Raw genomic sequence first — 22,199 nt, 5'->3', positions numbered from 1 at the left:
CACCCTACGGAACTCCCATTCACAGGCGGATGTGATACAGCCTGGATTCAAACCAGGGACTGTAGTGATGCCGTGCCTCAGACTGGGAGCTTCTTTGAAGAGATGAACAACCACCTCAGCAGGTTGTGACAATAACATAATTTTTTAAAAGGGTCCCTCTGTTACAAACACAAGAACAATTAACAGTTCAATAATGAAGGAAAAACAAACATCATAACAGAATTATATTTTTATTACATTTCAATACAAATTAGGTTAGTGTCTTCTCAAATGGAGAAAAGCTATGTAGTGTAAGACGGTCATGTCAACATTAAAACACGGTAGAAGGCACAGTAAAATACCATATATGTGTCTTAAAGCAATAATGTTATAGATTGCACTGCATTATGGGTAAAATGCTGAAAAATACTGTTATTTACTGTCATTGGAAGCCTCCTGGAGGAAATCCTCCCAACATTACTGTCATTGGAAGCCTCCTGGAGGAAATCCTCCCAACATTCCTGTAATTGGAAGCCTCCTGGAGGAAATCCTCCCAACATTCCTGTCATTGGAAGCCTCCTGGAGGAAATCCTCCCAACATTCCTGTAATTGGAAGCCTCCTGGAGGAAATCCTCCCAACATTACTGTCATTGGAAGCCTCCTGGAGGAAATCCTCCCAACATTCCTGTAATTGGAAGCCTCCTGGAGGAAATCCTCCCAACATTCCTGTAATTGGAAGCCTCCTGGAGGAAATCCTCCCAACATTCTGTATCATTTATTTACAGTAATAGCTTATGCCTACTGTAGATTTGTAGTTAAGTACGTACACACACCACCAGCTTGATATGTCCCTTGTCCTCTGTCTATTTACCCACAGAGTAACAGCCCCTGTTGCTGTCTGTCTGTCTATTTACCCCCAGAGTAACAGCCCCTGGTGCTGTCTGTCTCTCTATTTACCCGTAGAGTAACAGCCACTGGTGCTGTCTGTCTGTCTATTTACCCACAGACTAACAGCCCCTGGTGCTGTCTGTCTGTCTGTCTATTTACCCACAGAGTAACAGCCCCTGGTGCTGTCTGTCTCTCTATTTACCCCCAGAGTAACAGCCCCTGGTGCTGTCTGTCTGTCTATTTACCCCCAGAGTAACAGCCCCTGGTGCTGTCTGTCTGTCTATTTACCCCCAGAGTAACAGCCCCTGGTGCTGTCTGTCTGTCTATTTACCCCCAGAGTAACAACCCCCGGTGCTGTCTGTCTGTCTATTTACCCACAGAGTAACAGCCCCTGGTGCTGTCTGTCTCTCTATTTACCCACAGAGTAACAGCCCCTGTTGCTGTCTGTCTGTCTGTCTATTTACCCCCAGAGTAACAGCCCCTGGTGCTGTCTGTCTCTCTATTTACCCGTAGAGTAACAGCCACTGGTGCTGTCTGTCTGTCTATTTACCCACAGACTAACAGCCCCTGGTGCTGTCTGTCTGTCTGTCTATTTACCCACAGAGTAACAGCCCCTGGTGCTGTCTGTCTCTCTATTTACCCCCAGAGTAACAGCCCCTGGTGCTGTCTGTCTCTCTATTTACCCCCAGAGTAACAGCCCCTGGTGCTGTCTGTCTGTCTATTTACCCCCAGAGTAACAGCCCCTGGTGCTGTCTGTCTGTCTATTTACCCCCAGAGTAACAGCCCCTGGTGCTGTCTGTCTCTCTATTTACCCACAGAGTAACAGCCCTGGTGATGTCTGTCTCTCTATTTACCCCCAGAGTAACAGCCCTGGTGATGTCTGTCTCTCTATTTACTCCCAGAGTAACAGCCCTGGTGATGTCTGTCTGTCTATTTACCCACAGAGTAACAGCCCCTGGTGCTGTCTGTCTGTCTATTTCACCACAGAGTAACAGCCCTGGTGCTCATTCTAGTGTCTCTTTCTATGCTTGTCCTAGGGTTGAGAAGAGCTGACCAATCAGAACCCGAGGAGGCTTGTTTACGGAGCCCCATGAGGAACACATGATGCTAACTTCTCTCTGTCCTGGATGCTCTCCTGACCAAACTGTCCCGTTTCACCGCCTCTGAACCCCCTTACCCTAAATAGAGTTGCCCCTGATCATAGATCTAGGATTGTACCCAATCCCAATTCGATCTCAACAACCCCCCCCCCCCCCCCCCACACAATATAATTAGTCATTAGTGTTGTAATGATGCTCTTATTTGGTTACATACGTGATAACTGTTGTTACTTCCATTGTCAATTATATTGTTCATTTGTAGTTAATGTTGTCAGCTATTTGAATACGTGTATGTATTTTATGTACATTTGTATATATTTCTTTGTATTTAGAGTTCAGGTAGAATTTCACTGTAAATATTCAGCATTGTAATGGCACCAGAGTTGCCAGCTTAAATACTGTAAATATTCAGCATTGTAATGGCACCAGAGTTGCCAGCTTAAATACTGTAAATATTCAGCATTGTAATGGCACCAGAGTTGCCAGCTTAAATACTGTAATTTTGCTTTACAGCAGGTATACTGTAATATTTTACAGTAGTATTTTCCTTACTGTAAAACAGTGGTATTTAAACCTTTTCAGCAGGGAACCCATTTTTCTCAAAAATGTTTCTATATTGTTTAAATAAATAAAATAATAACACTAAGTAATAATATAAAGCATTTCAAATAATATTGTTGGCAACCCCACTGAAAAGGTTTAAATACCACTGTTTTACAGTAAGGAAAATACTACTGTAAAATATTACAGTATACCTGCTGTAAAGCAAAATTACAGTATTTAAGCTGCAGTTGTGGGGACACGAATCCCGACATTGAATACTACTACTGTAAAAACCTTACAGCTGTAAATTTAAAAGCAGGGATGCTGTATTCTGTAATGTATGTTATAGTATGGAAAAGAGGTTACTGTAAAAAAATATGACAGTATTAAGCTGGCAACTCTGGAGCCATTATAATGCTGGTAAATTTACAGGAGAAAGTTTTACATCAAAATACACTCATTGCCCTTTTTCTTCCATAGCATCAATAAACTGGGCATAAACCTGCAGATGTAAGTCAACTCAATAATATAATTCATTTCAAAAAAGTTGTTCAACTACCACTGCTGGGAAAGGAAGTTCGCTACATCCAGTGACTCTCCAACACTGGATGAAATCAATCAGTTATTACTATTATAAAACAGATTTTAAGTCAATCTTTTTCAACACAAAATCCACCAAATGAGCAACAACACCGAAGACAACAAACATAGACATGAACACCAAAGGGGATCCGAACACCTTGGCTGCATTTCCTGACATTGTTACAGACACATATTCCACACCAGGAAGGACAACATAAGTAAGAACAGAAATATAGCAATAAAAGGCCATATTGCCAAAAAGTATACCCTCCCAGGGACCAGTGGTCAGAGACGACTTTAACTTCCGCTCTGTCTTTCTGGCAGCCAGGCCTTCCTTCACCAAGGACTTTGATGTTTTGACATTCTTCTTCTTGTCGGTTTCCCAGTTATTCACATCAACGTCCTCATTTCTCTTCAACACTCTGAGATCAACTCTTCTCTGTCTCACTTCGTCTGCCATGTTCCTTAGTATTCTGTTGACTCTGATGTTCTCCGACGTGATTGGATCCCCGCACACCGGACAGATAACGCAACCGGCGTCCATACACTTCTGGAGGCAACGTTCACAGAAGGTGTGCTGGCAGCTCAGCGATATATGTCCAACGAAGACTTCGGTACAGACGGAACAGATGAAGACTGTAGCCATGTTTCTCTGTGTTCTCAGAAGCCTTGGTTACACCTTTCATTAAAAATAATAATAATATCAGTTATAGATCTTCTAGGTCTTCTCATTGAAAGCAAGTCTGAGAAGCCGTCTTTTACTTTCGGTTTTGTACACTAGCTTCAAACATCTGAAACCACAATATTTGTGGTTATTTAAAATAGATTTCACAGCGGTTTAGATTGTACAATGATTCTCTACACTCAAGAGTGCTCGTTTTGTCACATAAACTGAAATTAGGCGAACTATTAACATTATTACAACTAGAAAATACATAATGTACCTTTAACACGTTGTTGTCCTCGTCGTCCGATCAAGATCCGGTCGATATTTGTTCCGTCTACACCACCGAGGTATAATACAAACTGGAGACTGCTTCCTAGATGTCCGACCGTTGTTTTCAAGGTAATCTACTCACGTTCGCATTGAGAAGTAGGGAGCTGCAGCTCGATACCGAGACCGGACTATGGTCAAGAGGGTGTGTTGAAAAGTTAAGTACTGGGCGTGTGGACAGGGTTGGGTTTCGGTTCATTATAATAAATACAAAAACCATTGTTTTCGATTCAGGCTTTGATTATTTGGGTTGAATTCTGTAACAACAATGAGCGTGTGGATAGAGTCAGTGCTGTCCGGGATCCTTTGCACCTCCCTACCCTAACCTTAACCCTGACCTAACCCTAACCATTTTAAATGTAAAATTCAATGGGGTAGGACCATCCCAATCATTTTGGATAGAATGGCCCATGTGGTAATGAACTGGGTGTGGGAAAGCGCTCTGCTATAGGTAGTGCTGAGCAATTAGTGCTTTGAGTCGGGTTTGGGGTTAATTATTTGTTTATCTCGGCTTTCGGTTTTGATTATTTGAGTTGAATATTGTAACAACACAGAATAAAACAAATCTGTAAAAGTCCCATGATGGTAGTGACTGCCGATGACTGCTGATTAACCAACAATTATTTACATGATTTTACTTCATATTTCAGTTGCGTATTTAATTTGTTTTATTTGATGACTTTATTATTTTCATTCCAAGTCATCATCTCATCTCTATAGAGCTGCTGGTTATTCTGTCTGACAAAAACTCTATTTTGTAGTTCTTCAAAGTCCATAAGGCATACTTTTAATGACTGCTGAATGCCAACTATCAATCACTTTGATCACGTATTTTCCAGGTAGAGATTAATCACGAAGCAACAGCTGCTCTCTATATCCACTCACTGCGCATTCTTGTCTCTTCAGTAGCAGGCCTAAAAAGAAATGCAGACTGGACAAAGTAGATACGCAATGGATTATGGTCATTGTAGTTTAGGGAATAAAACGTGGTAATTAACTATGTAGATTATTGGCCTGTAGGAAACTACAAGTCCCTACTACATCACACAGAAACAGTCTGACGTGTCCAGTGAGTTCACAGAAGAAAAAAAGAGAAAGAAAATGGGATTCAAGGATTTGAACCGGGGGGGGGGGGGCAAAAAACAAATCTGAACACATCTGGAAGGATCGCTGGTCGCCGGTTTAGTGACTTTTCATGCAGCCCAATCAGCAACGCAAAACGGTCAAAGTGGCAACAATTTCGCCCAATTAGCCGATTCGCTTTCAATATTCCTTTCCACACCCACTCGCCTCCGGTCGCCATTTTGGGCTGCAGCGACCTGCTGATTCGTGGACCGTCTACAAAAAGGAAGAAAAAAATCAGACCGCCTCACTTTTTTTTTTACACATTTTGTTACGTTACAGCTTCTAAAATGGCTGGAATTATTAGTTTTCCTCATCAATCTACACACAATAACCCAAAATGACAAAGCACATTTTGACAAATGTATTAAATATAAAAAACTGAAATACCTCGAAATTGAGCTCAGGTGCATCCCGTTTCCATTGATCGTCCTTGACATGTTTCTACAATTTGATTGGAGTCCACCTGTGGTAATTCAATTGATTGGACATGATTTGGAAAGGCACACACCTGTCTATATAAGGTCCCACAGTTGACAGTGCATGTCAGAGCAAAATGTCTGCAGCAAAAACACAGTGTCATCCAGCATTCTTAAATGGAAGAAATTTGGAAGCACCAAGACTCTTCCTAGAGCTGCCCGCACGGCCAAACTGACCAATCAGGGGAGAAAGGTCAGGGAGGTGATCAAGAACCCGATGGTCACTCTGACAGTTCCACTGTGGAGATGGGAGAAACTTCTAGAAGGACAACCATCTCTGCAGCACTCCACCAAATCTAGGCATGAATGCCAATCATTACATCTGGGGGAAACCTGGCACCATCCGTACGGTGAAGCATAGTGGTGGCAGCATCATGTCTGGAGGAAACCTGGCACCATCCGTACGGTGAAGCATGGTGGTGGCAGCATCATGTCTGGAGGAAACCTGGCACCATCCGTACGGTGAAGCATGGTGGTGGTAGCATCATGTCTGGAGGAAACCTGGCACCATCCGTACGGTGAAGCATGGTGGTGGCAGCATCATGCTGTGGAGATGTTTTTCAGAGGCAGATTTAAGAAACATATTTAATAATAATGTTTAAAGCTTAATGAAACCTTAAGACCACTTTTATCCTACCGGTTCCACATACAGGCCTACGTCATGTATAGGGCAAACAAAATCCCTTCAATGTTTCTTGTTGGAAGTTGTCCTCGGTTTTCCCACCCAGCCATAAATCCATCTACAGGCATTTTGCTACACAATAACATCTGCTAAATATGTGACTAAAACTATTTTTATTTCTGCCGTCATAATGAATCACCGATAACAGAACTCCTTGGAAAATCCACAATAAAAAATTCCTTACCAAAGATTAACAGATAAAGGCAATGAGGAAAATGGCTTTAATGCCCTGTCATTTCGATGAGGATAATGAGCTTAATGGCTTTACTGCCCTGTCATTTCGATGAGGATAATGAGGTTAATGGCTTTACTGCCCTGCCATTTTGATGAGGTAATTAGGATAATGGCTTTACTGCCCTGTCATTTCGATGAGGATAATGAGGTTAATGGCTTTACTGCCCTGTCATTTCGATGAGGATAATGAGGTTAATGGCTTTACTGCCCTGCCATTTTGATGAGGTAATTAGGATAATGGCGTTACTGCCTTGCCATTTCGATGAGGCAATGAGGATAATGGCTTTACTGCCCTGTCATTTCGATGAGGTAATGAGGAAAATGGCTGTACTGCCCTGTCATTTCGATGAGGTTATGAGGAAATGGCTGTACTGCCCTGTCATTTCGACGAGGTAACGAGGATAATGGCTGTACTGCCCTGTCATTTCGATGAGGTAATGAGGATAATGGCTGTACTGCCCTGTCATTTCGATGAGGTAATGAGGATAATGACTGTCCTGCCCTGTCATTTGCTTACCATATGACCCATATTTACAGAACAAAATGGCACCAAACTGACTTGTTTTATTTTGATGACATCATTCAAATCGTTACAAATGAAAAGGCAGAACAACAAATTCTTTGCATATTTTATTTGTATTTTCTTCCAACTTTCAACTCACACGTGGTCATATTTGACATCTTTGCAATAAAACATGAATACAATAGTTTTTTTTGGGGGGGGGGGGGATTTCATAGATCCCAAAATATTTGACCTTTTTTTGGGATCCATAAATTGAACCTGTTTTTGAGTGTATTTGATTGAGTTTAACACACTAACAGTACATCTCATGTTTTACCTTTGTACTTCCTGTCTCTCTTCCCCCTCCCTCCCTCTGGACTTAATTAATCACAGGAAATAATCACCAGGCTAATAAATAATATGTGATTTGATGCAAAGTGTGAATACAAGAACAAAACGTTTGACACTGAATCAATTCTTTTTTTTGTCTTCCTTTCTTTAAATAATCTGACAAATGTGAATGAGTGAAGGTTTCCTTTTTACGTTATCAAACTCCCTCTCTGTGAGGCCTGTCCGTCGTAGCCTGAAGTCTATCAAACTCCCTCTCTGTGAGGCCTGTCCGTCGTAGCCTGAAGTCTATCCAACTCCCTCTCTGTGAGGCCTGTCCCTCGTAGCCTGAAGTCTATCCAACTCCCTCTCTGTGAGGCCTGTCCGTCGTTGCCTGAAGTCTATCCAACTCCCTCTCTGTGCGGCCTGTCCCTCGTAGCCTGAAGTCTATCAAACTCCCTCTCTGTGAGGCCTGTCCCTCGTAGCCTGGAGTCTATCAAACTCCCTCTCTGTGAGGCCTGTCCGTCGTAGCCTGAAGTCTATCCAACTCCCTCTCTGTGAGGCCTGTCCCTCGTAGCCTGAAGTCTATCAAACTCCCTCTCTGTGAGGCCTGTCCCTCGTAGCCTGAAGTCTATCAAACTCCCTCTCTGTGAGGCCTGTCCCTCGTAGCCTGGAGTCTATCAAACTCCCTCTCTGTGAGGCCTGTCCCTCGTAGCCTGAAGTCTATCCAACTCCCTCTCTGTGAGGCCTGTCCCTCGTAGCCTGAAGTCTATCCAACTCCCTCTCTGTGAGGCCTGTCCGTCGTAGCCTGAAGTCTGTCAAACTCCCTCTCTGTGAGGCCTGTCCCTCGTAGCCTGAAGTCTATCAAACTCCCTCTCTGTGAGGCCTGTCCCTCGTAGCCTGAAGTCTATCAAACTCCCTCTCTGTGAGGCCTGTCCCTCGTAGCCTGGAGTCTATCAAACTCCCTCTCTGTGAGGCCTGTCCCTCGTAGCCTGAAGTCTATCAAACTCCCTCTCTGTGAGGCCTGTCCCTCGTAGCCTGAAGTCTATCAAACTCCCTCTCTGTGAGGCCTGTCCCTCGTAGCCTGAAGTCTATCCAATCCCTCTCTGTGAGGCCTGTCCCTCGTAGCCTGAAGTCTATCCAACTCCCTCTCTGTGAGGCCTGTCCCTCGTAGCCTGAAGTCTATCAAACTCCCTCTCTGTGAGGCCTGTCCCTCGTAGCCTGAAGTCTATCAAACTCCCTCTCTGTGAGGCCTGTCCCTCGTAGCCTGGAGTCTATCAAACTCCCTCTCTGTGAGGCCTGTCCCTCGTAGCCTGAAGTCTATCCAACTCCCTCTCTGTGAGGCCTGTCCGTCGTAGCCTGAAGTCTGTCAAACTCCCTCTCTGTGAGGCCTGTCCCTCGTAGCCTGAAGTCTATCAAACTCCCTCTCTGTGAGGCCTGTCCCTCGTAGCCTGAAGTCTATCAAACTCCCTCTCTGTGAGGCCTGTCCCTCGTAGCCTGGAGTCTATCAAACTCCCTCTCTGTGAGGCCTGTCCCTCGTAGCCTGAAGTCTATCAAACTCCCTCTCTGTGAGGCCTGTCCCTCGTAGCCTGAAGTCTATCCAACTCCCTCTCTGTGAGGCCTGTCCCTCGTAGCCTGAAGTCTATCCAACTCCCTCTCTGTGAGGCCTGTCCCTCGTAGCCTGGAGTCTATCCAACTCCCTCTCTGTGAGGCCTGTCCGTCGTAGCCTGAAGTCTGTCAAACTCCCTCTCTGTGAGGCCTGTCCCTCGTAGCCTGAAGTCTATCCAACTCCCTCTCTGTGAGGCCTGTCCGTCGTAGCCTGAAGTCTGTCAAACTCCCTCTCTGTGAGGCCTGTCCCTCGTAGCCTGAAGTCTATCCAACTCCCTCTCTGTGAGGCCTGTCCGTCGTAGCCTGAAGTCTGTCAAACTCCCTCTCTGTGAGGCCTGTCCCTCGTAGCCTGAAGTCTATCCAACTCCCTCTCTGTGAGGCCTGTCCGTCGTAGCCTGAAGTCTATCCAACTCCCTCTCTGTGAGGCCTGTCCGTCGTAGCCTGAAGTCTATCCAACTCCCTCTCTGTGAGGCCTGTCCGTCGTAGCCTGAAGTCTATCCAACTCCCTCTCTGTGAGGCCTGTCCCTCGTAGCCTGAAGTCTATCCAACTCCCTCTCTGTGAGGCCTGTCCGTCGTAGCCTGAAGTCTATCCAACTCCCTCTCTGTGAGGCCTGTATCCTGAAACCAAGACTATATGTACATATTTGACAAAACAAACCACCAAATATACAAATCAAATCAGACGCGTCTTGTGGATATCTGGTAGATGTCATCGTTTGATGGCGTTAGCGAAACATTTCTTCATCATCACAGTCATCATCATTGCCATCGCTATTATTACACAGGAAGTCATTCATAAATGAAAAGTGATGGTCTGTGTGGTGATAGGAGTGAGGACTGTGATCTATTCCTGCTTGTCAATCATTGACACAGAGACTAGGAAACAAAACAGTATTTACAGAAATCATATTCACCCCCCCCAAGGGGGTAATTAAAAAAAATATATAACAAAAATAAATTAACTGAAATAAAATAAATCAAACGTAAGAAATTAAATCAAAACAAAATAATATGAAACCAAAAAATATATAATTTACTCGATATGAGTTTAAGCCAACAGCATCTGTTTTCTTTAATGGGAAGTACTGCTTCAGACCAGTGCAATCCAGGGTCAAACCAGTTGAATACAGTGTTAAACCTGTTCAATTCAGTTTGGACCAGTTTGAACTTTCTGTGTTAGTCTGGACCACATCTCCCACCCTTTAAAACTAGAAACTAAAGAGAAATAAAGAAAAACTAAAAACCAAAAACAACAAAACCCATTTTTTTTAGTAATGTTACTTTGTCCTGTGAAGCGATAAGCGTTCTGACCATTAACAGTGAATATTCTCAAACATTAAAAGTCCTATATGGGTCTGTTCAACCTCAGTCAAAATCTAGCAGTAGATTTGATCTTCTCCTTACTTTATATCTTAGTTCATTAATATAAGGATCCCATCAGGGGTGTCATGTGGCTGTTAGGGTTGAAATGGCAGACAAGATGTCCTACAGTAGCTGAGATGCTCTCTCTCGCTCTTCCTTCTCAAGTGAAACTCATCACAGGAAGTAGAGTTTTAGTGGCTTTTCAACCTCTTATTCTTCATTTTTGTAGCTGTTGTTTACAGCTTGACCTCTCTCTTCTCGTCTGGTGCTCGTCTTCCTCTCTCTCCTCGTCTTCCTCTCTCTCCTCGTCTCGTGCTTGTCCTCCTCTCTCTCCTCGCCTGGTGCTCGTCTTCCTCTCTCTCCTCGTCTGGTGCTCGTCTTCCTCTCTCTCCTCGTCTCGTGTTTGTCCTCCTCAGTACCTGTTCTGGTGTTCGTAGTGCCAGCGGTTGAAGTCGATGTTGAAAGCTACGATGCTGCCAGACGCCATGCCAGTGATCAGAGTCCTGCAGACAGACAGAGACCACGTCAAACCATAATATAGTTAGCAGACAGAGACCACGTCAAACCATAATATAGTTAGCAGACAGAGACCACGTCAAAACATAATATAGTTAGCAGACAGAGACCACGTCAAACCATAATATAGTTAGCAGACAGAGACCACGTCAAACCATAATATAGTTAGCAGACAGAGACCACGTCAAACCATAATATCGTTTGCAGATGCTTTTAATCCAAAAGTGACTTCCGGTCATGCGTGCGTACATTTTACGTCCTGGGAATCTAATCCACTATCCTGGTGCTGCAAAACAACTGAGCAACAGAGGACCACATAAATATACATAAGAAAGATAACCACATCAGACCCGGTCAGTCTGGTTCTGGTCAGTCTGGTTCAGAAACAATGCGTGAAAACAGAAACATGAAAAAGACTGACGACCTCCCGTCCCCTCCCCTCCCCTCCCGTCTTACCCACCTCTGGTCGTGAGACAGGTCCATGGCGCGGATGCCAGCGTCACAGCCTGGGTAGATGTAGAGCTGTTTGAAGTCGCAGGCCTGCCACACCTCCACCACCCCGTTGTCTCCTCCTGTCACCAGGTTCTGACCGTCACTACTCAACAGGATCGCCTGGCGGGAGGGAGGGAGGAAGGAAGGGAAGGAGGGAGGAAGGGAGGGGGGAGGGGAAGGGAGAAAGGAAGGGAGGGAGGGAGGAAAAAAGGCAGGAAGGAGAGGAGAAGTGCAGGAGAGAGAGAGACTGAATAAGAAAGTTATGAACCCACAAGAAAACCAGCAGACGTGGATTAGTTTGTACGTATGTGTGTGTTAGTGTGTGTGCTAGCGCAGGTTCCTAATGGATCCTTATAAGGATGATTTATAATATAACATTTTAGAACACTCATTCAGGGGTTTAGAACACTCATTCAAGGGTTTAGAACACTCATTCAGGGGTTTAGAACACTCATTCAAGGGTTTAGAACACTCATTCAAGGGTTTAGAACACTCATTCAAGGGTTTAGAACACCTACTCATTCAAGGGTTTAGAACACTCATTCAAGGGTTTAGAACACTTACTCATTCAGGGGTTTAGAACACCTACTCATTCAAGGGTTTAGAACACCTACTCATTCAGGGGTTTAGAACACCTACTCATTCAAGGGTTTAGAACACCTACTCATTCAAGGGTTTAGAACACCTACTCATTCAAGGGTTTAGAACACCTACTCATTCAAGGGTTTAGAACACCTACTCATTCAAGGGTTTAGAACACCTACTCATTCAAGGGTTTAGAACACCTACTCATTCAAGGGTTTAGAACACCTACTCATTCAAGGGTTTAGAACACCTACTCATTCAAGGGTTTAGAACACCTACTCATTCAGGGGTTTAGAACACCTACTCATTCAAGGGTTTAGAACACCTACTCATTCAAGGGTTTAGAACACCTACTCATTCAAGGGTTTAGAACACCTACTCATTCAAGGGTTTAGAACACCTACTCATTCAGGGGTTTAGAACACCTACTCATTCAAGGGGTTTAGAACACCTACTCATTCAAGGGTTTAGAACACCTACTCATTCAAGGGTTTAGAACACCTACTCATTCAAGGGTTTAGAACACCTACTCATTCAAGGGTTTAGAACACCTACTCATTCAAGGGTTTAGAACACCTACTCATTCAAGGGTTTAGAACACCTACTCATTCAAGGGTTTAGAACACCTACTCATTCAAGGGTTTAGAACACCTACTCATTCAAGGGTTTAGAACACCTACTCATTCAAGGGTTTAGAACACCTACTCATTCAAGGGTTTAGAACACATACTCATTCAAGGGTTTAGAACACATACTCATTCAAGGGTTTAGAACACCTACTCATTCAGGGGTTTAGAACACCTACTCATTCAAGGGTTTAGAACACCTACTCATTCAAGGGTTTAGAACACCTACTCATTCAAGGGTTTAGAACACCTACTCATTCAAGGGTTTAGAACACCTACTCATTCAAGGGTTTAGAACACCTACTCATTCAAGGGTTTAGAACACCTACTCATTCAAGGGTTTAGAACACCTACTCATTCAAGGGTTTAGAACACCTACTCATTCAAGGGTTTAGAACACCTACTCATTCAAGGGTTTTTCTTGATATTTGTTTTGCCATTGTAGAATAATAGTGAAGACATCAACACTATGATATAACACATATGGAATCATGTAGTAACCAAAAAAAGTGGTAAACATATCAAAATATATTTTAGATTCTTCAAAGTAGCCACATTTTGTGGCTTGATACAGCTTTGCACACTCTTGGCATTCTCTCAACCAGCTTCACCTGGAATGCTTTTCCAACTGTCTTGAAGGAGTTTCCACATATGCTGAGCACTTGTTGGCTGCTTTTCCTTCACTCTTCAGTCCAACTCATCCCAGCACATCTCAACTGGGTTGAGGTCGGGTGATTGTGGAGAACCTGTATAGTTCTACTGACCAACCCTGTATAGTAACTTTTTTTTCAAGAGAGTAGAGTCATTGACCTCTGAGCCAGAAGTTTATAATATATAATACTGATATAATTGATAATACTGATATAATATATAATACTGATAATACTGATATAATATATTATACTGATATAATGTATCAGATAAAACTTTATTTATCACATGCGCCGAATACCGTGAAATGCTTTACTTACAAGCCCTTAACCAACAGTGTAGTTCAAAAATAAGAAAATATTTCATATTTAGTAAACAAAAATAAAAAGTAACACAATAGGAATAACAAGTCAATGTGGAGGTTATATACAGGGTATTACGGTACAGAGTCAATGTGGAGGCTATATACAGGGTATTACGGTACAGAGTCAATGTGGAGGCTATATACAGGGGGTACCGGTACAGAGTCAATGTGGAGACTATATACAGGGTATTACGGTACAGAGTCAAAGTGGAGGCTATATACAGGGGGTTACAGTACAGAGTCAATGTGGAGGTTATATACAGGGTATTACGGTACAGAGTCAATGTGGAGGCTATATACAGGGTATTACGGTACAGAGTCAATGTGGAGGCTATATACAGGGGGTACCAGTACAGAGTCAATGTGGAGGCTATATACAGGGTATTACGGTACAGAGTCAATGTGGAGGCTATATACAGGGTATTACGGTACAGAGTCAATGTGGAGGCTATATACAGGGTATTACGGTACAGAGTCAATGTGGAGACTATATACAGGGTGTTACGGTACAGAGTCAATGTGGAGGCTATATACAGAGGGTACCGTACAGAGTCAATGTGCAGGCTATATACAGGGTATTACGGTACAGAGTCAATGTGGAGGCTATATACAGGGTATTACGGTACAGAGTCAATGTGGAGGCTATATACAGGGTATTACGGTACAGAGTCAATGTGGAGACTATATACAGGGTATTACGGTACAGAGTCAATGTGGAGGTTATATACAGGGTATTACGGTACAGAGTCAATGTGGAGACTATATACAGGGTATTACGGTACAGAGTCAATGTGGAGGCTATATACAGGGGGTACCGGTACAGAGTCAATGTGGAGGCTATATACAGGGTATTACGGTACAGAGTCAATGTGGAGGTTATATACAGGGTATTACGGTACAGAGTCAATGTGGAGACTATATACAGGGTATTACGGTACAGAGTCAATGTGGAGGCTATATACAGGGGGTACCGGTACAGAGTCAATGTGGAGGCTATATACAGGGGGTACCAGTACAGAGTCAATGTGGAGGCTATATACAGGGGGGTACCAGTACAGAGTCAATGTGGAGGCTATATACAGGGGGTACCGGTACAGAGTCAATGTGGAGGCTATATACAGGGTATTACGGTACAGAGTCAATGTGGAGGCTATATACAGGGTATTACGGTACAGAGTCAATGTGGAGACTATATACAGGGTATTACGGTACAGAGTCAATGTGGAGGCTATATACAGGGGGTACCGATACAGAGTCAATGTGGAGGCTATATACAGGGGGTACCAGTACAGAGTCAATGTGGAGGCTATATACAGGGTATTACGGTACAGAGTCAATGTGGAGGCTATATACAGGGTATTACGGTACAGAGTCAATGTGGAGACTATATACAGGGTATTACGGTACAGAGTCAATGTGGAGGCTATATACAGGGTATTACGGTACAGAGTCAATGTGGAGACTATATACAGGGTATTACGGTACAGAGTCAATGTGGAGGCTATATACAGGGTATTACGGTACAGAGTCAATGTGGAGACTATATACAGGGTATTACGGTACAGAGTCAATGTGGAGACTATATACAGAGTGTTACGGTACAGGGTCAATGTGGAGGCTATATACAGGGTATTACGGTACAGAGTCAATGTGGAGGCTATATACAGGGGGTACGGGTACAGGGTCAATGTGGAGGTTATATACAGGGTATTACGGTACAGAGTCAATGTGGAGGCTATATACAGGGTGTTATGGTACAGAGTCAATGTGGAGGCTATATACAGAGGGTACCGGTACAGAGTCAATGTGGAGGCTATATACAGGGGGTACCGGTACAGAGTCAATGTGGAGACTATATACAGGGTGTTCCGGTACAGAGTCAATGTGGAGGCTATATACAGGGTATTACGGTACAGAGTCAATGTGGAGGCTATATACAGGGGGTACCGGTACAGAGTCAGTGTGGAGGCTATATACAGGGGGTACCAGTACTGAGTCAGGGTGCAGGGGTACAGGCTAGTTGAGGTCATCTGTACATAGGTGGGGCGACGTGACTACGCATAGGTAACAAACAGCAAGAAGTAGCAGTGTACAAAAGGGGGGGGGGTCAATGTAAATTTGGCTAGCTGTCTAAATCACCAACCCACCTCTCCACTCACTGGACCCTTTTGATCACTCGACTAAGCATGCCTCTCCTTAATGTCAATATGTCTTGTCCATTGCTGCTCTGGTTAGTGTTTATTGGCTTATTTCACTGTAGAGCCTCTAGTCCTGCTCACTATACCTTATCCAACCTATTAGTTCCACCACCCACACATGCAATGACATCTCCTGGTTTCAATGATGTTTCTAGAGACAATATCTCTCTCTTCATCACTCAATACCTAGGTTTAGCTCCACTGTATTCACATCCTACCATACATTTGTCTGTACATTATACCTTGATGCTATTTTATCGCCCCCAGAAACCTCCTTTTACTCTATGTTCCAGACGTTCTAGACGACCAATTCTCATAGCTTTTAGCCGTACCCTTATTCTACTCCTCCTATGTTCCTCTGGCGATGTAGAGGTGAATCCAGGCCCTGCAGTGCCTAGCTCCACTCCTATTCCCCAGGCGCTCTCTTTTGACGACTTCTGTAACCGTAATAGCCTTGGTTTCATGCATGTTAACATTAGAAGCCTCCTCCCTAAGTTTGTTCTATTCACTGCTTTAGCACACTCTGCCAACCCGGATGTTCTAGCTGTGTCTGAATCCTGGCTTAGGAAGACCACCAAAAATTCAGACATTTTAATTCCAAACTACAACATTTTCAGACAAGATAGAACTGCCAAAGGGGGCGGTGTTGCAATCTACTGCAAAGATAGCCTGCAGAGTTCTGTCCTACTATCCAGGTCTGTACCCAAACAATTTGAACTTCTACTTTTAAAAATCCACCTCTCTAAAAACAAGTCTCTCACCGTTGCCGCCTGCTATAGACCACCCTCTGCCCCCAGCTGTGCTCTGGACACCATATGTGAACTGATTGCCCCCCATCTATCTTCAGAGTTCGTGCTGCTAGGCGACCTAAACTGGAACATGCTTAACACCCCAGCCATCCTACAATCTAAACTTGATGCCCTCAATCTCACACAAATTATCAATGAACCTACCAGGTACCTCCCCAAAGCCTTAAACACGGGCACCCTCATAGATATCATCCTAACCAACTTCCCCTCTAAATACACCTCTGCTGTCTTCAACCAAGATCTCAGCGATCACTGCCTCATTGCCTGCATCCGTAATGGGTCAGCGGTCAAACGACCTCCACTCATCACTGTAAAACGCTCCCTGAAACACTTCTGCGAGCAGGCCTTTCTAATCGACCTGGCCGGGGTATCCTGGAAGGATATTGATCTCATCCCGTCAGTAGAGGATGCCTGGATATTTAAAAAAAATGCCTTCCTAACCATCTTAAATAAACATGCCCCATTTAAGACATTTAGAACCAGGAACAGATATAGCCCTTGGTTCTCCCCTGACCTGACTGCCCTTAACCAACACAAAAACATCCTATGGCATTCTGCATTAGCATCGAACAGCCCCCGTGATATGCAGCTGTTCAGGGAAGCTAGAAACCATTATACACAGGCAGTTAGAAAAGCCAAGGCTAGCTTTTTCAAGCAGAAATTTGCTTCCTGCAACACTAACTCAAAAAAGTTCTGGGACACTGTAAAGTCCATGGAGAATAAGAACACCTCCTCCCAGCTGCCCACTGCACTGAAGATAGGAAACACTGTCACCACTGATAAATCCACCATAATGGAGAATTTCAATAAGCATTTTTCTACGGCTGGCCATGCTTGATATAGGTCCTGGATGGCAGGAAGCTTGGCCCCAGTGATGTACTGGGCCGTACGCACTACCCTCTGTAGCGCCTTATGGTCAGATGGCGAACAGTTGCCATACCAGGTGGTGATGCCACCAGTCAGGTTGACCTTGATGGTGCAGCTGTAGAACCTTTTGAGGATCTGGGGACCCATGCAAAATCTTTTCAGTCTCCCTCGTGCCCAACTGTCTTAGGCTAGTTAAGGATCATATACCCTCTAACTTACAATCTCGACCCACTCCAATTTGCTTACATAGGTCCTCAGATGATGCAATCGACATCACACTGCCCTAACCCATCTGGACAAGAGGAATACCTATGTGAGAATGCTGTTCATCGACTACAGCTCAGCATTTAACACCATAGTACCCTCCAAACTCATCATTAAGCTTGAGACCCTGGGTCTCGACCCCGCCCTGTGCAACTGGGTACTGGACTTCCTGACGGGCCGCCTCCAAGTGGTGAAGGTAGAAAACAACACCTTCACCCCGCTGATCCTCAACATCCTCAACACAGAGGCCCCACAAGGGTGCGTGCTCAGCCCTCTCCTGTACTCCCTGTTCACCCATGACTGCGTGGCCACGCACGCCTCCAACTCAATCATCAAGTTTGCAGACAAAACTACAGTGGTAGGCTTGATTACCAACAACGACGAGACGGCCTACAGGGAGGAGGTGAGGGCCCTCGGTGTGGTGTGGTGTCAGGAAAACAACCTCTCACACAACGTCAGCAAAACAAAAGAGATGATCGTGGACTTCAGGAAACAGCAAAGGGAGCACCCCCCTATCCACATCAATGGGACAGCAGTGGAGAAGTTGAACGTTTTAAGTTCCTTGGCGTACACATCATGGACAAACTGAAATGGTCCAACCACACAGCCAGCGTGGTGAAGAAGGTGCAACAGCACCTCTTCAAACTCAGGAGGCTGAAAAAAATGGCTCTCCAGAGGGTAGTGAGGTCTGCACAATGTATCCACCGGGGGCAAACTACCTGCCCTCCATGACACCTAGAGCACCTGATGTCACAGGAAGAACAAAAAGATCATCAAGGACAACAACCACCTGAGCCACTGTTCACCCCACTACCATTCAGATGGTCAGTACAGGTGCATCAAAGCTGGGACCAAGAGATAGAAGCTGTTTTTCAATCTCAAGGCCATCAGATTGTTAAACAGCCACCGCTAGCACAGAGAGGCGGCTGGCTACCTACAGACTTGACATCAATGCCACTTTAATAAATGGAACACTAGTCACATTAATTATGCCACTTCAAGAATGTTTACATATCTCTCATTACTCATCTCATATGTATGTACTGTATACTGTGTCCTTCACTATCTGTTCTTCACTATCTATTGCATCTTAGCCTCTCTGTCACTACTCATCCATATATTTAATATATATATATTCTAATTCTTAGATTGTGTGTATTAGGTTCTGTTGTGGAATTGTTAGATATTACCTGTTAGATACTGCTGCACTGTAAGATCTAGAAGCATTTCACTACACTCACAATAACATCTGCTAACCATGTGTATGTGACCCATACAATTTTACTTGATTTGATATATATACTGTATCCGTGGTCGTACCCGTGTTGAGTCGTTGACCTCCATCTGAGCCAGTAGTTTACCGTTGATGCTGAAGTTACAGAAACGTCCTCTCTCATAACAGATGACACAGTGGCCCTCGCTGGACACAGAGATGAGGCGGGGCCTCAGGCACAACTCTGGGCCCTCCAGGGCCCGCAGCAGATCCCCTGTTATAGTATGAACCAGACATGGACCCTCTGGAGGAAGGGGGGGGAGGGAGAAGGGATGGAGATTTATAAACACACACAAACAAACACACACAAACATGCACACACACACACACACACACACGCACACACACACACTGACCTTTGGCCCCGCTAATGACCAGTCCCAGCTCAGCGCAGACAGAGACACACACCACCTCATGGTCATGACCCGTCAGCACGGCTCTCGGAGCGGGGTAGTCACCTAGGAAACATATTTATTCTTTAAAATGTTCTCTGTTAAAGTGTATTGAGACTAAATACACTTTAAATCAAATGTGACACACGAAGAGCAGATAAAAAATGGGGAAGGTATCTGTTCATGGAGATCAAAATGATGTGGGGAACGTTGGGGCTCTTTGGGGACCGTTGGGAGTCGGTGGGGACCGTTGGGGCTCGTTGGGGACCGTTGGGAGTCGGTGGGGACCGTTGGGGATCATTGTGGATCGTTGGGAGTTGGTGGGGAACGTTGGTGCTCGTGGGGGATCAGTGGGGACCGTTGGGGATCATTGGGAGTCGGTGGGGATCGTTGGGAGTTGGTGGGGACCGCCGGGGATCGTTGGGGACCGGTGGGGATCATTGGAGATCATTGGGGATCGCTGGGGATCATTTGGGATCGTTGGGAGTCGGTGGGGATCGTTGGGAGTCGGTGGGGATCGTTGGGGATCATTGTACAAGGCAAGAGATTAATGTGCTGATAATATTGTAAAAAGGACAGGAAATGTAAATGTAGTCCCTTTCACCTCTTAGATTAAGCATATTGCTATGTACCCCACAAACACACACACCCCTCCACACACACCCCTCCACACACACCCCTCCACACACACACACACCCCTCCACACACACGGACTTACTGTTGTTGGGGTTGTCTCCAATGATGTGATGGCGTCCGCTCCAGTACCACAGCAGCAGGGTAGCGTCTCTGGACCCCGACACGATGTAGCAGTCCCCTCCGATGTAGCTCTCTGACCGGGCTAGGCACGTCACCACGTCCCAGTGGCCAAACACTATCTGGGTCAACTTACCTACAGGGAGGAGGTAGAGATGTGGACTTATTGAGGAATAATGTAGTGGCATTGAGGAATAATGTAGACCTATTGAGGAATAATGTAGACCTATTGAGGAATAATGTCGACGCATTGAGGAATAATGTAGACAGATCGAGGAATAATGTAGACACATCAAGGAATAATGTGGTGGTATTGAGGAATAATGTAGACCTATTGAGGAGTAATGTAGACGCATTGAGGAATAATGTAGTGGTATTGAGGAATAATGTAGACCTATTGAGGAATAATGTAGTGGCATTGAGGAATAATGTAGACCTATTGAGGAATAATGTAGACGCATTGAGGAATAATGTCGACGCATTGAGGAATAATGTAGACAGATCGAGGAATAATGTAGACAGATCGAGGAATAATGTAGACACATCAAGGAATATTGTGGTGGTATTGAGGAATAATGTAGACCTATTGAGGAATAATGTAGACGCATCGAGGAATAATGTAGTGGTATTGAGGAATAATGTAGACCTATTGAGGAATAATGTAGACGCATTGAGGAATAATGTAGTGGTACTGAGGAATAATATCGACGCATTGAGGAATAATGTAGACAGATCGAGGAATAATGTAGACAGATCGAGGAATAATGTAGACACATCAAGGAATATTGTGGTGGTATTGAGGAATAATGTAGACCTATTGAGGAATAATGTAGACGCATCGAGGAATAATGTAGTGGTATTGAGGAATAATGTAGACCTATTGAGGAATAATGTAGACGCATTGAGGAATAATGTAGTGGTACTGAGGAATAATATCGACGCATTGAGGAATAATGTAGACAGATCGAGGAATAATGTAGACACATCAAGGAATAATGTGGTGGTATTGAGGAATAATGTAGACAGATCGAGGAATAATGTAGACGCATCGAGGAATAATGTAGTGGTATTGAGGAATAATGTAGACCTATTGAGGAATAATGTAGACGCATTGAGGAATAATGTAGACGCATTGAGGAATAATGTAGTGGTATTGAGGAATAATGTAGACCTATTGAGGAATAATGTCGACGCATTGAGGAATAATGTAGACAGATCGAGGAATAATGTGGGCACATCAAGGAATAATGTGGTGGTATTGAGGAATAATGTAGACGCTTTGAGGAATAATGTAGTGGTATTGAGGAATAATGTAGACGCATTGAGGAATAATGTAGACGCATTGAGGAATAATGTAGACCTATTGAGGAATAATGTAGACGCATTGAGGAATAATGTAGCCGCTTTGAGGAATAATTTAGAGATATTGTAGTAGTAAAGTAGTAGTATTATATCTCGTCTGCATCACCTCAGGGTTGTTGAAATAAATTAATAGTGAAGTAGTGGGGCATAGTGCTGTTTAACTTCTTCGATATAGGGGGCACTCTTTAAATTTTTGGATGAAGAACGTTCCCGTTTTAAACAAGATATTTTGTCACAAAAAGATGCTCGACTATGCATATAATTGACAGCTTTGGAAAGAAAACAAGAAAAACGTTTCCAAAACTGCAAAGATATTGTCTGTGAGTGCCACAGAACTGATGTTACAGGCGAAACCCAGATAAAAATCCAACCAGGAAGTGCCGCATTTTTTGAAACCGCCTCATGCCAATGACTCCTTATATGGCTGTGGAGGAGCTAGGAGTCAGCTTACGTTTCCACGTTTTCCCCAAGGTGTCTGCAGCATTGTGACGTATTTGTAGGCATATCATTGGAAGATTGACCATAAGAGACTACATCTACCAGGTGGTCGGTTGGTGTCCTCCGTCGCAATTATTGCGTAATCTCCAGCTGCAGTATTTTTCCGTTTGCCTTTGATGAGAAACCGACTGCCAGGAATGATTTTT

The 22,199-nt window shown here is 44.2% G+C and overlaps 1 long non-coding RNA gene and 1 pseudogene across 1 annotated transcript; both read right to left on the bottom strand.

The window, feature by feature from the left end:
• Positions 1 to 214: 214 nt before the first annotated feature.
• LOC116358126 (uncharacterized) lies at positions 215 to 4,983 on the bottom strand. Its single transcript, XR_004205997.1, has 2 exons — positions 4,037 to 4,983; positions 215 to 3,771 (listed from the first exon to the last, which is right to left on the bottom strand). It is a non-coding gene; the product is annotated as an uncharacterized LOC116358126 (long non-coding RNA).
• Positions 4,984 to 7,220: 2,237 nt separating this feature from the next.
• Positions 7,221 to 22,199, bottom strand: part of LOC109881527 (neurobeachin-like) — a 266,536-nt pseudogene continuing 251,557 nt past the window's right edge.

This window comes from Oncorhynchus kisutch, linkage group LG28, assembly GCF_002021735.2.
Source record: "Oncorhynchus kisutch isolate 150728-3 linkage group LG28, Okis_V2, whole genome shotgun sequence".
NCBI classification, from domain to species: Eukaryota; Metazoa; Chordata; class Actinopteri; order Salmoniformes; family Salmonidae; genus Oncorhynchus; species Oncorhynchus kisutch.
The sequence above is the reverse complement of the archived record's forward strand: the minus strand, read 5'-3'. Positions and strand labels throughout refer to the sequence as shown.